Source organism: Ovis aries, chromosome X (genome assembly GCF_016772045.2).
Source record: "Ovis aries strain OAR_USU_Benz2616 breed Rambouillet chromosome X, ARS-UI_Ramb_v3.0, whole genome shotgun sequence".
NCBI lineage: Eukaryota > Metazoa > Chordata > Mammalia > Artiodactyla > Bovidae > Ovis > Ovis aries.
In genome coordinates this window covers 100,756,418-100,772,336 of record NC_056080.1, presented here as the reverse complement: position 1 = coordinate 100,772,336, position 15,919 = coordinate 100,756,418, and the positions used below count along the sequence as shown (strand labels likewise).

At 43.1% G+C, this 15,919-nt stretch overlaps 1 non-coding gene across 1 annotated transcript; it reads right to left on the bottom strand.

Moving 5' to 3' along the window:
• Positions 1–11,081: 11,081 nt before the first annotated feature.
• MIR106A (microRNA mir-106a) lies at positions 11,082–11,162 on the bottom strand. Its single transcript, NR_107974.1, has one exon. It is a non-coding gene; the product is annotated as a microRNA mir-106a (primary transcript).
• Positions 11,163–15,919: the final 4,757 nt, after the last annotated feature.

Below are 15,919 nucleotides of genomic sequence, written 5' to 3'. Positions count from 1 at the left end.
AAAAAAAAAATGGTGAGTATAAGTCATGAGGATATTTTCTCGTATGTTCCTATAGAAGACAGGCTACATAAAGCTGTTTGGGCATTTTCCAACACAAGACCAGATGTTCTTAAGTGAAAATGGTATGAAATTGGGATACACAACAAATGTTGATCTCTATGACACCACTTTCGTCTGCTTTTTCTTCGACCCTCAGCTTGGCTGCATGCTTTTTTCATCAGCTCTTTGAGTCTCTGTCCTCCACACTCTCTGCTCTTCTCATTGCTAAGGCTTTAATGGACAGGCAGAACCAGATCTGTATCCTCTACTCTAGTCCTGCTCCCGCCATCTCTCCCTGGACATCCCCAAAACCTCCTAAACTCACTTGTACAAAAGTGATCTCGTCTTTCTCCATCATATCCACCAGCCCCACATCATTTCCCACAACCTTTTACCTATTGCCACTACATGCTGTTCCTCTGTATTTCAGCTGTGCTTGCCAGAATTTCGGGAGCCACCCCAAAGAAAATTCAAGAAGTAGGGATAAAGTGTGTGGAGTTTGGAGTTAGGCTACTCCAGGTGCAGCCACATTCTAATCAGATAAACTATCAACAAGATTCTCCCACTTCAGTTCAGTTCAGTTCAGTCATTCAGTCGTGCCCGACTCTGTGACCCCATGGACTGCAGCATGCCAGGCTTCCCTATTCATCACCAACTCCCAGAACTTACTCAAACTCATGTCCATTGAGTCGGTGATGCCATCCAACCATCTCATCCTCTGTCGTCCCCTTCTCCTCCCACCTTCAATCTTTCCTAGCATCAAGGTCTTTTCAAACAAGTCAGCTCTTCACATCAGGTGGCCAAAGTATTGGAGTTTCAGCTTCAGCATCAGTCCTTCCAATGAACTCAGGATTGATCTCCTTTAAGATGGACTGGTTGGATCTCCTTGCTGTCTAAGGGACTGTCAAGAGTCTTCTCCAACACCACAGTTCAAAAGCATCAATTCTTCAGTGCTCAGCTTTCCTTATAGTCCAACTCTCACATCCATACTCTCACATCATTTCCTTATAGTCCAACTCTCATATCCATATGGAGTCCATAGCTTTGACTAGATGGACTTTTGTTGGCAAAGCAATGTCTCTGCTTTTTAACATGTTGTCTATGTTGGTCGTAACTTTTCTTCCAAGGAGCAAGTGTCTTTTAATTTCATGTCTGCAGTCACCATCTACAGTGATTTTGGAGCCCAGAAAAATAAAGTCTTTCACTGTTTCCCCATCCATTTGCCATAAAGTGATGGGACCAGATGCCATGATCTTCGTTTTCTGAATGTTGAGTTTTAAGCCAACTTTTTCACTCTCCTCTTTCACTTTCACCAAGAGGCTCTTAGTTCTTCGCTTTCTGCCATAAGGGTGGTGTTATCTGCGTATCTGAGGTTATTGAGATTTCTCCTGGCAATCTTGATTCCAGCTTGTGCTTCATCCAGCACAACATTTCTCATGATATACTCTGTATATAAATTAAACAAGCAGAGTGACAAAATACAGCCTTGACATACTCCTTTTCCTATTTGGAACCAGTCTATTGTTTCATGTCCAGTTCTAACTGTTGCTTCCTGACCTGCATACAGGTTTCTCAAGAGGCAGGTCAGGTGGTCTGGTATTCCCATCTCTTTAAGAATTTTCCAGTTTGTTGTGATCCACACATTCAAAGGCTTTGGCATAGTCAATAAAGCAGAAGTAGATTTTTTTTTTCTCCCTACTAATTCCATATAGAGCCTGGCCACTATAATCAGGCAGGATTCATAGCCTGTATCACCTACTTGCAAGCTGTGTCACCTTGGGCAAGTTATCTAACCTTTATGGGCCTGATTGTCTTCATCTGTAAGACAGAGATAATAGAGATGTATTGCATACAATACGAGGCCCGGTACATAGAAAGCACTCAGTAAATATTAGTCATTATTTTAGTTGTCTACATTCTTCCATCATCCAATCATGTTCTTCTTCCAATATTTTATTGTAAAAACTCCTGAACATAAAGAAAAGCTCAAAGAATTGTACATTGAACATGCACATCCTTATCACCTAAGTTCCACCACTGTTAACAGCTGGCTATACTGACTTTATTGCATGTCTATCCATCCATCCATCCATCAGTCCATCTTAACTTTTTAAGCACTTCAAAGTAAGTTGCAGCTTCAGTTAATTCTATTCCTAAATGCTTTAGCATGCTTGTCATTAACTAGAGTTTAATATTTAATTCCTTTTTTAGATAAAATGAACATGTAGTGAAATGAATGAATCTTAAGTGTATCTGCTTTGATGAGTTTTGACAAATGCACACACCTATGTAACCCAAACCCCTGTCAAAATATAGAACATTTGCATCACCCTAGAAGGTTGTTTCATGCCGCTTCATACCTGGGATGCCCCTACCCTTTCAAAAGGCAGTCACTGCTCTGATTTTTTTTTTCCTTGTCAGAGATTAGTTTAATTTATTCTAGAATGTCATATGAATGAAGTAATACAGGATGTACTCTTATCCTCAATCTTTTTAATGGTGGTAAAGTTGATGTCAAAAAATCTTCTTGTTGTTCTGATTTGCACTGATTACTACTGAGGATGAACTAGAAAGTTATCACTTAGGAATTCTTTTACATTCATTATTCTATTGGCTTAGACTCTGCAGACAGTAGGGTAGGGACTTGGTTCTTAGTTTACCAGATGTGAAAACTTGTACAAATTACTTAAGCTTCCTGAGCTTCAGTTTCTTCATCTCTAATATGGACATAATAATTGACTTATCTTATAGAATATTAATACCTTATAGGATTGTGAAATTTACGAGATACTACACCTAAATCATTGATTATTACAGTATCCAAGACACAGAAATTTTCAGTAAGTGTCAGCTATTATTATCAAGCGTTTCGTTCAGATTAAGAACAATTACTGTGCTCTTCCTTCCATACCCACGTAGCTCATTCCCTCATGGCCTCCGCCTCTCTAATCAATCATCACTTCATCAGTGACAACCCCCTTGATTGTCATATTTTCACACAGCAACCAACCCCAACACTGTTTCCCCCACCTTGCTGTACTGGCTTGAATTGTGTTCCTTCAAAAGATATGTTCAAGTCCTAACACCTATCCCTGTAAATGTGACTTTTTTCAGAAATGGTATCTTTGCAGATGTAGTCAAGTTGAAATCAGGTCACACTGCATTAGGGTAGACCCTAAGTGCAATGACTGGTATTCTTGTAAGGAACAGAGAGACACATGGAAACACACAGGAACAGTATCATGCAACAGTAGAGGCAGAGATTGGAGTGATGTGTCCACAAACCAAGGACTGAGGGCGACCACCAGAAGCCAGGAAGAGACAAGGAAGCATCACCCCCTGGAGCCTTCGGAGGGCCTGCCAATACTTGATTTTGGACTTCTAGCCTTTAGAACTGTGAGAGATTAAATTTCTGTGGTTTTAAGCCACCGAGTTTGTTACAGCAGCCCCAGCAAATGAACAAATTCACTTATTTGTCCGCATATCACTTGCCATCTGATATATAATTATTTTATTATCCATTTCCCTGACTAAAGGATCTATTAGAGCAGGGACTTTTTTTTTTCACTGTTATATTGAATTTATTGCATGAATTCTAAAGCAACTTTTTCAATATTTATTAATTTTATTTGTCTGTGTCAAGTCTTAGTTATGGCTCATGGGATCTTTCTCAACATGGCACGCAGGCTTAGATGCCCTGAGACATGTGGTATCTTGGTTCTCCAACCAGGGATTGAACCCACATCCTTTGCGTTGCAAGGCAGATTCTTAACCACTGGACCACCAGGGAAGAGGTACTTTGTTTTGTTCATAGTGATTCCCTAGCACTAAGAGGGTATCTGACATGCCAGATCCTCAATAAACATTCATGGAAGGAGGAAGGAAGGAGGGAAGTAGAGAAGGAGAAAGCTGGTTAACTATTCATATATAATACAATATATAAAACATTATGAGTTTATCTTCTGCTTTTTAAGATGGTTTTTGATGTGAACCTTTTGTGTTCAAATTCATCTTTAGTGGTTCCTTGTCATCAATGTTATTCTTTAAACAGCTTTTCTCAATCTCATGATTGAGCTTTTCTTACCTTATTTTCTTCTTAGTACTTTATAGTTTAATTTTTGTTCTGTTATGAAAATTTTAAATATAAAGAAAAGTAGGGAGAATTAGATAATTTGCAGTTTCATTTTTTATATTCAGCCCTTTATCCATCTGGGGTTTATTCTGATGAGTGGGATGAGAGTTTTAGCTGTTATTTCATTTCAGGTTTTCTCAAAATAACCAACTTTTACTAACCTATCTTTTCTTTCCCAATTTGAAATGACACCCTAATGACCATCTAAATACTTATATATATACTTCAATCAGTAGAACAGCAGAGAAATCTCAGTAACAGGCATCTATTTTTTATCTTAGCACCACTTTTATTTTTTCCTAGCATCACTTTTAAAATGCTACTTTATAAGTTTCAATATCTGTTAAGTTCTACTTCATGACTCCTTTTTCTCACTATTTTTCTTTTTAAAAAATTTTTATTTAATTGGAGGATAATTACAATATTGTGGTGGTTTTGTTACACACTGACATGAATCAGCCACAGGTACACATGTCCCCCATCCTGAACCCCCCTCCCACTCTCCTCAACCCAGCCCTCTGGGTTGTCCCGGAGCACCAGCTCTGAGTGCCCTGCTTCATGCATCAAACTTGCACTGGTTATCTAGTTTACATATAGTAATATACATGTTTCAATGCTATTCTCTCAAATCGTCCCACCCTTGCCTCTCCCATAGTCCAAAAATCTGTTCTTTACATCTGTGTCTGTTTTGCTGTCTTGCATACAGGGTTGTCATTACCGGCTTTCTCAATTCCATATATATGCTTTAATGTACTGTATTGGTGTTTCTCTTTCTGACTTACTTCACTCTGTAAATAGACACCAGTTTCATCCACCACATTAGAACTGACTCAAATGTGTTTTTACAGCTGAGTAATATTCCATTGTGCATATGCACCACAACTTCCTTATCCACTTGTCTGCTGATGGACATGCTTCCATGTCCTAGCTGTTGTAAACAGTGCTGCAGTGAACACTGGGGTACATGTGTCTTCCCTGTGTATTCTTACAGATGAACTTCAGAATCATCATGAAGTTTGGAAACTGGTTGGAACTGTGTTAGATTTATCCATGTATTCATAGGAGAAAGCTGCCGCTACCTCCATGCCGGGGCTGCTGTCCTGATTCACATCTTCACCTCCCGCTTAGCCTCCTAGCTGGCTTTGGGCCCAGTACTCTCCAAGCCACTCTCTATGCCACTGTCAGAGAGGTCTTACTAAGTGGGCAAATGTGGGTCACTTCTCTGCTTAAAACTCTTAAGTGACTTCCCTTTCCATTCAGGACAAGGTTCTGTGATCTAGCCCCAGCTTACTTCTCTCCTCACATGGGCCAGCCATTCTGAACCAAGTATAGTTCTTTAGAAGAACCTCCATCTGCTCTCATCTTTTTACATAAACCACTCTGCCTAAAAAGACCCTTCACCGACCTTCTTGCCTACCTCCCCGCAGGCCCCCTTTCCTGAGGCCCCCTGGGAAGGACTACCTGATCCAGCCTGGGTTTCATGTCCTCTTCTCTGCCTCTGGACATCTAGCCTGGCACTCAACATATTGGTCCCTATTGCTTATTTATCAAAACCTTGAGCAAGTCACTTCTTCCTGGGCTTCAGTCTCCCCACTTAAGAATAAAGCTGGACTATGGTCTATATGCTAGCAAATGTGGAAAACTCAGCAGTGGCCACAGGACAGGAAAAGGTCAGTTTTCATTCCAATCCCAAAGAAAGGTAGTGCCAAAGAATGTTCAAACTACCACACAATTGCACTCATTTCACATACTAGCAAAGTAATGCTCAAAATTCTCCAGGCTAGGCTTCAACAGTACCTGAACCAAGGACTTTCAGATGTTCAAGCTGGATTTAGAAAAGGCAGAGGAACCAGAGATCAAATTGCCAACATCCACTGGATCATCAAAAAAGCAAGAGAATTCCAGAAAAATATATACTTCAGCTTTATTGACTATGCTAAAGCCTTTGACTGTGTGGATCAAAACAAACTGTGGAAAATTATTAAAGAGATGGGGATACCAGATCATCTCACCTGCCTCCTGAGAAACCTGTATGAAGGTCAAGAAACAACAGTTAGAACCGGACATGGAACAACAGACTGGTTCCAAATTGGGAAAGGAGTGTGTCTAGGCTGTATATTGTCACTCAGCTTATTTAACTTATATTCAGAGTACATCATGAGAAACACCAGGCTGGATGAAGCACAACCTGGAATCAAGATTAAAGGGAGAAATATCAATAACCTCAGATAAGCAGATGATATCACCCTTATGGCAGAAAGTAAAGAGGAACTAAAGAGCCTCTTGATGAAGGTGAAAGAGGAGAGTGAAAATGCTGGCTTAAAACTAAACGTTCAAAAAACAAAGACCAATGGCATCTGATCCCATCAGATCAGATCAGATCAGTTGCTCAGTCGTGTCCGACTCTTTGCGACCCCATGAATCGCAGCATGCCAGGCCTCCCATCACTTCATGGCAAATAGATGGGGAAACAATGAAAACAGTGACAGACTTTATTTTTCTGGGCTCCAAAATCATTGCAGATGGTGACTGCAGCCATGAAATTAAAAGACACCTGCTCCTTAGAAAAAAAGCTATGATAAACCTAGACAGTCTATTAAAAAGCAGAGACATTACTTTGCCAACAAAGGTCCATCTAGTCAAAGCTATGGTTTTTCCAGTAGTCATGTACAGATCTGAGTGTTGGACCATAAAGAAGGCTGAGTGCCGTAGAATTGATGCTTTTGAACTATGGTGTTGGAGAAGACTCTTGAGAGTCCCTTGGACTGCAAGGAGATTAAACCAGTCAGTCCTAAAGGAAATCAACCCTGAATATTCATTGGAAGGACTGATGCTGAAGCTGAAGCTGCAATACTTTGGCCACCTGATGCAGAGGTGACTCATTAGAAAAGATTTTGATCCAAGGAAAGCTTGAAGGCAGTAGGAGAAAGGGATGACAGAGGATGAGATGGTTTAGTGGCATCACTGACTCAATGGACATGAGTTTGAGCAAGCTCCGGGTCATGGTGAAGGACACGGAAGCCCTGCATGCTATAGTCCATAGGGTTGCAAAGAGTCGGACACGACGAAGTGACTGAACAATAACACTGATGTATAAAGTAGGATTCTTTCAGCTTAAATTTTATACAGTCCCTTGTTTCAAAGCCAGTGTAACAGAACTGCCAAATAGACAACTTCTCAGTCAACATATGTTTGTGCTAATTAAACTGATGCCACATTGACTCTTCTGTCTGGGGAAAATCAATGCCCACACTGATGACCTTAGGACAAAAAAAACTGAATCAAAGGCAAATCATACACTTGTAGTGCTTCTCCTGAACTTATTGTAAATCTTTAGAAGTAAGTAAGCTGTATGTGGTATGTTACTCATTTTCCCCATGTGATGGTTTAGTTGCTAAATCATCTCTGACTCTTTTGACCCCTTGGAGTGTAGCCTGCCAGAGGCTGTCCATGGGATTGTCCAGGCAAGAATACTGAAGTGGGTTGCCATTTCCTTCTCCAGATTTTCTCCGTAACTACAGATGTACGTGACCCATTTCCCCTCAAATTCTAAACAAATGACTTAAATGCAAAGCACTTTTAGAATTACTGGAGATGTCTAACTTTAATAGACAGATTATTTTTATTTTTTAGAGTTTTAATTTTATATTGGACTACAGTTCATTAACAAGCTGCAGGAGTTGATGATAAGACAGGGAAGCCTGGCGTGGTGCAGCCCATGGGGTCGCAAAGAGTCAGACACGACTGAGTGACTGAATTAAACTGAATTTTAACAGAGATTATTTTTATTTTTTAAACTTTTTATTTTACATTGGGGTATAGTCCATCAACAATGTTGTGATAGTTTCAGGTGGACAGCAACTGATAGTGATAGTTCAGCTGGACTTGGCCACACATACACATGTATCCATTCTTCCTGAAACTCCCCTCCTGTCCAAGCTGCCATATAACTTTGAGTAGAGTTCCATGTGCTATACAGTAGGTCCTTTTTGGTTATCCATTTTAAAGATAGCAGTGTGTACATATCCATCCCAAACTCACTATCTCTTCCCCTCCAGCAACCAGCAACCAGTTTGTTCTCTGAGTCCGTTTCTGTTTTGTAATAAGTTTATTTGCACCACATCATTTCCTTTTAGATTCTGCATACATGGAATGCCATTTTGACATTTCTCCTCCAAAAGTAGATCAGAATATCTGAAGCTAGAATCACCCAGATCCGCCCTGATTTTAGATGAAGGAACTGAGACTCAAAAGAGGCCAAGTGGTTCACCGCTCAGGAACACAGCCCCTCCACACATGCCCATTAAAAGTGGAAACTGCAGTAACTGTCTGCATACTAGCCACCTTTGCTAAAGCACCAGTGAACCACTAGAGACAATAAACTTGCATTATGAAAGCAGAGGTTTGGTGGTGTTAAGGATTATAACAAATAAGCTTTAATCCCCTCTTTTACTGAGCTACTTTATTAGGGGGGAGGGAAACCTTTGCTTTGCTGCCACATCAAACTTAACTATGATTAGGCACCAACAAAGTGGTAAGCATTAGACAGCACAGGAAATATCTGTACAGTTCTTTATGCTTGTATAATTGCCTCAAGCATTAGTCACTTTTTAAAAATCACACACTTAATAATGGAAGAGAGAATTTACTACCAAGTCTCTTTTCATTAAGATTTCACTTCATCACCAAGAATTAAAATCCATCCCCCAAACCACTACCACCAAAGAAAATATACTGAACCCACATATCCTTGAGGTAGACCAACATTATCATTATTTCCCCTTATGAGGAAACGGAAGCCTTAGGCAACTAGCTCAAGGCTAAGTGCATTCAGTAAGAGCTCCTCTTCTTGATTAAATGGGACTGTTATACGGGAAAATTAAAATGGTTTGAAAACTCAAAAATTCCATGGCAACAGGAAATAAATAAAAAATGACGCACACACACACACCATCTTTCGGTTGTCTGTATCTCTTTTTGATGAGAAATAAAGACTAAAAGATGACATTTCAAATAGACACCTTCCTTTGTTGACTAGAAACTGACCTCGTGTCCTAGAAACTGAGGTCCTTCATTGTTTTTGAGCTGTAGTTCTCAAAGTGTGGTCTCCAGCCATGACAGCAGTACCTGGCTTAGAAATGCAAACCCTCAAGCCTCACTCCACATCTACTGAATCAATTTTTGGAGGTAAGGCTGGGGATCTGTATTTTAACAAGTGCTAACATTCAAGAACCACTACAGGATTCGAGCTGCCTTATCTGGGGTGGTGACTGGCTGAATAAACTTAACACTTTTATTGTGTTAGTAGTCAATATTCACTTTTTCTACCATGTGATCTGTCTCAAACAGCTAACATGGGTAATTTCTGCACAAGGTTAGTCACTCCATAGAACCCCTGGGCCCCAAATTCTAATAAGCCCACATCCAGGTTTCCAACATTTACTAGTCTCCAAAGCAAGGCAGTATTTCTCCATCTCAGTGGTCCTTCCACCAAATGATTTCCTCTGACAATCCCAAAGTGAGTGGATCAACAAGCTCCCTCTACCCTGATAAATCTCAAGTGTGCCCAGTTCCTCAAGGGTAGGCGTCCCATCGATCTATAACTTTGCATCTCCCTCATACGGATAAGCACGGGTACATAAAGTGAGCACATTTTGTCCAGATATGTGTCTGCATCATAAAGTCTTCCAGATTAGGTGTCTTGCTGCTTTCTGTAGATGCACACTTGAAAAGCAGATATGCAGAAGTTTCCCTTTAGGACCCCATCTCATCCAACCATGAGATTTTTTTTTTTTCTTGAATCCACCAGCATTTTTAATTGTTTGAAAAAAAAAAGAGTCAATTTTTTTCAGATCTATAAATATCATTTATTTTGTAAATTTACATTTAAACATCCATTTACATTCAGTAACAATCTGCTCCTTCACCCAACTGCCAAAATACACCTTCTTGATTTCAAATATTTTTAAAACTGTTATCATTTTTAAAACTCTAGATGTGTTTCAGAACATTTTTTAACTGCAGTTCACTAGAGAAAGGACATCTTACTTAAGTACCAACAGACTGTTGTCAACAAGGGTCCTGCGGTTCGCAGATGGATACCGTGCAATTTTTCTCCTATTATACTAATCAAAATTGCATCGTGATCCACCCGACAACAGCAAAACAGGTCATTTTACAATGATCAAATATCAGAACTTACAACCTTTAAACATTAAAAGATGATAAATTCCTCGTTTCTTCCACAGGCCGGGACAAGTGCAATACTTTATATATAACACAAGCAGTGCAACAAATCCCCACCCATGAATGAATGGGTGCGAAGACTGGAGATTCGTGCGAAGACTGGAGATTCGTGAGAAGGTAGGGCCGCAGAAGAAACACAGTATATCACAATCAGTTTTGCATGGATTTGCACAGCCATATATACACACGCTGAAATGCAAACCAGCAAAACTAACTGTAAGTAGCAGTGTCTTTGAATGTTCTCAGCATCAGCAAGAGCCGTTATCCAAGAGTACTGGAAGTGCCCACACTACAGTAGAATGTTGCCAAAACTACCTGCACTGTGAGCACTTTGGTACTACTGGGACCTGATCTTACGCTTTGGTACAAAAAACCATATGCTGCACACAACCCTCAACCCTCTGCTCCCAACGAACAAGGACAAAACCAAAGACAAACCTTTGAAAGGCGTCCTATGCAAATTATTAGTCAAGGCATATTTTCCAATGCTGTGTGTCAGGCAGCCTGTGCCAGAAGGAGCATTTAGGGCAGTAGATTATAAGCTGCTTCACTAACTGCACTAGATGCACCTTAACACAAGAGACACATTATGGGAAACTGCTCCAAAGTGCCAACAGCTTCATTATGCACAAACTACAGGTCTCAGTAGCCATTGATTAAATCACCATGGTAATGTAAGAAGTGCTTGCATTGCAGTAGATCTCAAAAAGCTACCTGCACTGTAAGCACTTTTACATGGCCAAGGCCTATTCCTGAAGCAAAAAAGCCAAAGTGTCTTTCATGAGCTCTTCTTTTCCATCCTCACTGATCTATTCAGACTCACCTGGTTCCAAAAAAAAACAAAAAAACAACATACTGAACAAGTCAACTACTAGTTAATATTCCTGAAACAAGCTTTTCTTTGGCTTAGAGAGTCCCAGCTAGGTTTTGGAGTTTCAGCCAAGTCCTGAGAAATATTAATACTCTGAATTATTTACACAGAGTTGAACACAAATAACACTGGCAATTTCAAAAGTCCAATTCTTATGTATAAGCGGATTTTGGACTTCCCCTCTCCATCTAAGAAAACTTGACATCTGCATCCCAGAAAATGTGCAGGTCCATTACCTCCCCCCTCCCAGATTTTAGAAGAGGTTTATCTAGAGAAAGTAGCATATAAAAATCAGTGACTATCCACTTCTTGAGGTAGGGCACCACACAAAAAATGACTGTTAGATTAAATGAACATTCCCTGCCCCCACTCCATTAATAGACTATGAGAGAAATTTTAAAGCTGGTTTAAGAAACACAGCCTTCCACGCTCTTCACATAATGCACAGATGGCCTAGAGATGTCACATTTTGATCTATTTCAAAGGGCTCTTGTTCTGTTTAAACATTTATGGACCCATTTTCTCCATTAAACCCAAAGAAGGCAGATTAGCTTCTCTTCCCTTCATGTCATTATCGTCCATAAGCAAACCTTCTCCATTCCCAAGTGCTTATCTTACCTAAGAACATGCAGCAAGGAAATGAGCCCATATTTGAAAAGGGTTCACAAGGTTACTCTACCTCTTCCATGATGGGTTAAGTTTTGTCAAAAAAGGAAAAGGAAAATTCAGAGACTCAGAATCCGTACTATGTTTAACTAGTGAGGGAACTTTAAATGCTGGGCTTCCTTCATGGTACCCTGGACCACTAATCTAGTTTTTATAAGAAAACTCCTTAAACTGATGCATAAAAACTACACTTAAATCTAAAAATCTAAATTCTATGGAGAAAGAAGACTAAAATTAGTAGAGAAAGAGGACCATTTTTCCTCTTAAATTAGATTTCTCCACCTGTACTTTTCCCCCTTAAAAAAATACTCCTAAATGGACTCAAAAATGTATTGTACTTGATTCAACTTGGCAACACTGAGCCCCACACGGGTCGGAGAGAGCGCCTGCCACAGTTAATATCTTTCTTTAATGAGCCGTTCATCTGGTATACCTCGTCCGCGCTGGACAGCCACTCTCCCACTTCCTTAAAATGGAAAAAACACTCCCCTCCCCACGAAGAAAGCCTCCACCTCCGCCTTTGTGCATCCCTCGGGTTCTTCCCGCGCCTCTCACACACTTACCTAGCGCTCCCGTTGAAGTCCGGGAACCGCCCGCGCGCCCAGAGTGTGCTCCAGCTGCTCACACCACGCGCTCCAGTCCTCGTGCTGCAGCCGCCGCCGCCGAGATTAAAGAGAAAGAAACAAAGCATCATGGGAAACGGAGTTCTCCATTCAAAGCCCCAAAAACGCGCCAAGCCCACGCCTCCCTCCCCCTCCATTCCCGGGTTGGTGGGAGACGAGCCAAGGGGGAGGGGAGTCCTTTTTTCCCCTCCACGTGCACCCCCTCATTCCGCACCCCGAAAGTTCTCCTGGAACCTAAAGATCAGTGATGGAAAAGAAAAGGCGACTCGTTTCCCGCGCGCTCCCCGCTACCCCTCAACTGCACTAGGGTACTTGGCTTTTCTCGAGTCCCACCCGCTCCGTCCCCTCCCACCCAGCCAGTCAACTCTCCCCATCAGATCTGCCCTAACGAAGGTTCGCCCCTTCGGCTCCGGACGCCGGCCCGGGCCATCCCGGGCCATCCCGGCACGGGATCTGGCCCGCGCCCACCCCTCGCAGGTGGCGCGCGCGCCGATCCCGCACCGGCCACCCCTCTTCCCGTCCCCCCCCAGGCGCCCCACCACACACCCTGGGCGGCGCGCGCCACCCGAGCGCTCCGCGGACCCAGCGCGAGCGCAGCCTTCCGCGGAAAGCCCGAGGAGGAAGAGAAGTGAGAAGCGGCGTTCAGGAAATTAATCGGGGCCGCGAGAGCCCGCCTCACCCAAAGCGCCCCCGGCCAGCACGACGCGGGGCCACCAGCCGACCTGCCACCACTCGAGGAGCGCTCCGTCCCCTCGGCCCTCTGTCCGACGCTCTATCCCTGGGAAAAGCCCGCCCCTCTGCCTTTAATAGCCCAGGGAAAAAGCCCGCCCCCGCCCACCCGGCCCGCACAGGAATTAGGAAACGGAACCCCCACCCCGCCAAAGCGAAAACCCCACCGAGTCCCAGTTACCCACGGGCCGAGCGCAGTCGGCATTTTCCCCTCTTTCCCGCGAGCCGAAGTCTTTTAATTAAAGGCGCACCTCCGACGCGGGCGGGCGGCGTCTGGTGCTAGAGCCGGTGCCACTGGCGGCGAGCCCAGGAGGGCGCACTCGCTACCACCTCGTCCGGTGCCGCTCCCGCGGCGCTCGCCCCATCCCCCCACCGGAGATAGACGACGAGGTCCACGGAGCCGTGGGACCGGGGTGTCCCCCACCCGGCGCGCGCATGCGCGCCACCTCGCCGCTAGATAGAAAGTGTTCCTAAGGCCCCAGGAGCAAAGAAATACAGACACAGCATATTCACTCTGTGCACATGTGAAAGTTCTAACCTCTGGCACCTTGTGCTACTGTTGGGAGGGTTTCGCCTTTGCCAGGAGCCCCCCTCACCCAGTAAATCAGGCTTTCTTGGCAGGCATCATTAACGGTAGCAGCCACCGAGTACACGCACAAATGCAAGGAAGATACGGTGCAATTATCTGGCTTTCTCTTCTCATTCCACAGCTAATGAGAACCAATTGAGGGCCAGTTGTTTAAAGGCCAAAGCCCAAGTGCACTCTCTGTGAAAAGTAAGAGGTCTTAGTTTTTAAGAAGCACAATAAAAATGGAATTAAGCATATCAGACTTTGAACACTGGGCAGAATGCGGTCATCAGACTATACCCACTCCAGGTTCCGGGCGGACCCGGGAGCGGGGAGGGAGCTTGGGAGTGCGGGAGAGTTACAAATCAGAGAAGGGGAAGAACACGCAGAATCCAGAGAGAAAAGCACTGGGACGCTAGCGGGGTATGAGGAAAGGGGTGTGCCAAATGGAGCCGACCTCTCCCTCCCCACTATTGTTACCGCAGGAGACAGTGGCAGCCCAAAGCCCAGACGGGGACAAGGGCGCCATGTGATTCTCAACCTGGTGTACAGTAGTACCTCAGGCAAGCCGATTACAAAAGACTGGCCTCTCCCGCCCCTGGTCCGCGACGGAGTCCAACCTGAACGGCCTGTGCCTCTTAGAGGAGTCTGCGGTGGAGGCAACGAAAGCCACACTTATTTCTTCAATGGGAGTCACTCCTACAGGTGGGCTTTCTCCTTTTTTCATAAAACACGCAAACAGACTTTGCAGCCCACCCTGGCGCTTCTGACTGATACTTTCTGGAAACTACGCAGCCCAAAATTTACTACTCAGCCAGATCTGTCCTGTGAGATTGCACCGACTTCAATGCAATTTTCGACCTTTAATGGTAACGACTAGCAGTGGAAAGAAGAGGAGGGGGAGGGAAGAGATCTTAAACCCGACTTCAAGAAACATTGTATTAAAGCAAGATAAGAACAGTACCTTTGAGCTCGAGCAAAACCTGGAGTAAAAAAAGGGTTTTTGCAAAAGTGGCGCGAAGATAATATCATGTGATCCGACCCCAGGGCGTCTCCTTCCCCTTTTGCCAAACTCCCCTCCCCCCCAAAAAAGGGGGGTAGGGGAGTTACATCCGCTCCTCACAAACTATTAGCATAATTAATTGTGTCCTGCAGCTGCAGCCAGAGCTCCCAGTCAATGAGTAAACATATCCTCATCCTCTTCACCATCAGAACAAAAAGACCCATTACCCTGATTTTGGAAAATGTTCCCAAATAAATCTCATTATCATCAGAAGTCTTAATTTGGCATTCTGTCTCTGTCTATGTGTCTTGGTTTGAGAAAGAGAAGAGAGTTGGAAAAGATGAAATCATCCATTTAAAAGGGAACTAGCAGAAGCAGCTACCCAAAAGTGAAAGATCTGAGTAGAGGCTTTCAAATGGAAATACCATGTTGAGGAACTTCAGTAGCTTAAGATTTTCCAAAAGTTTTAAACAGTTCATTAAACAAGACATCCTCCAGAGTCTTCCTACTCGCCCCCCCAACTTACACCCCTCCTCCCACCCCCCTTCCCTTTAAAGCCAGAACAATACCCGGAATAAGGTATTTTGAGATTGCTTTACCAGGATATTTTCTTGTTCTTGATTTTTTTAAGGCTTGCAACATATAGAATTTCTGGATCAAGTTCCCAACTGGCGAAAATAATTTATTCCATCTCAGTACCTGGGTAGTGCAAGGTAAAATTAAGCACAAGCTATATGTTACTGTCCAGAAAAAACTAGGACATCATTTGATACATAAGTCACTTATTTGGTCTTTTTCTTTTGGGAAAAAAAATTATAATCATCAGCCAAAATACCTAGAGAATCAAAAAAAAGCTAAAGAACAAAGCATTTCACACACACACACCCCAAAAGTCAGAATAACTAACAGCTCAAAGAAAAGCACGTGATCCCTTCATGCTTTAAAACTTGTGGTCATGCTGAGGCTAAAAGCTAAGAGCTTGTGACCCCGCAACCCCGTCCCCTCCCCCAGACCACAGCCCAGGGCTTAAGGCTCCAGCTCC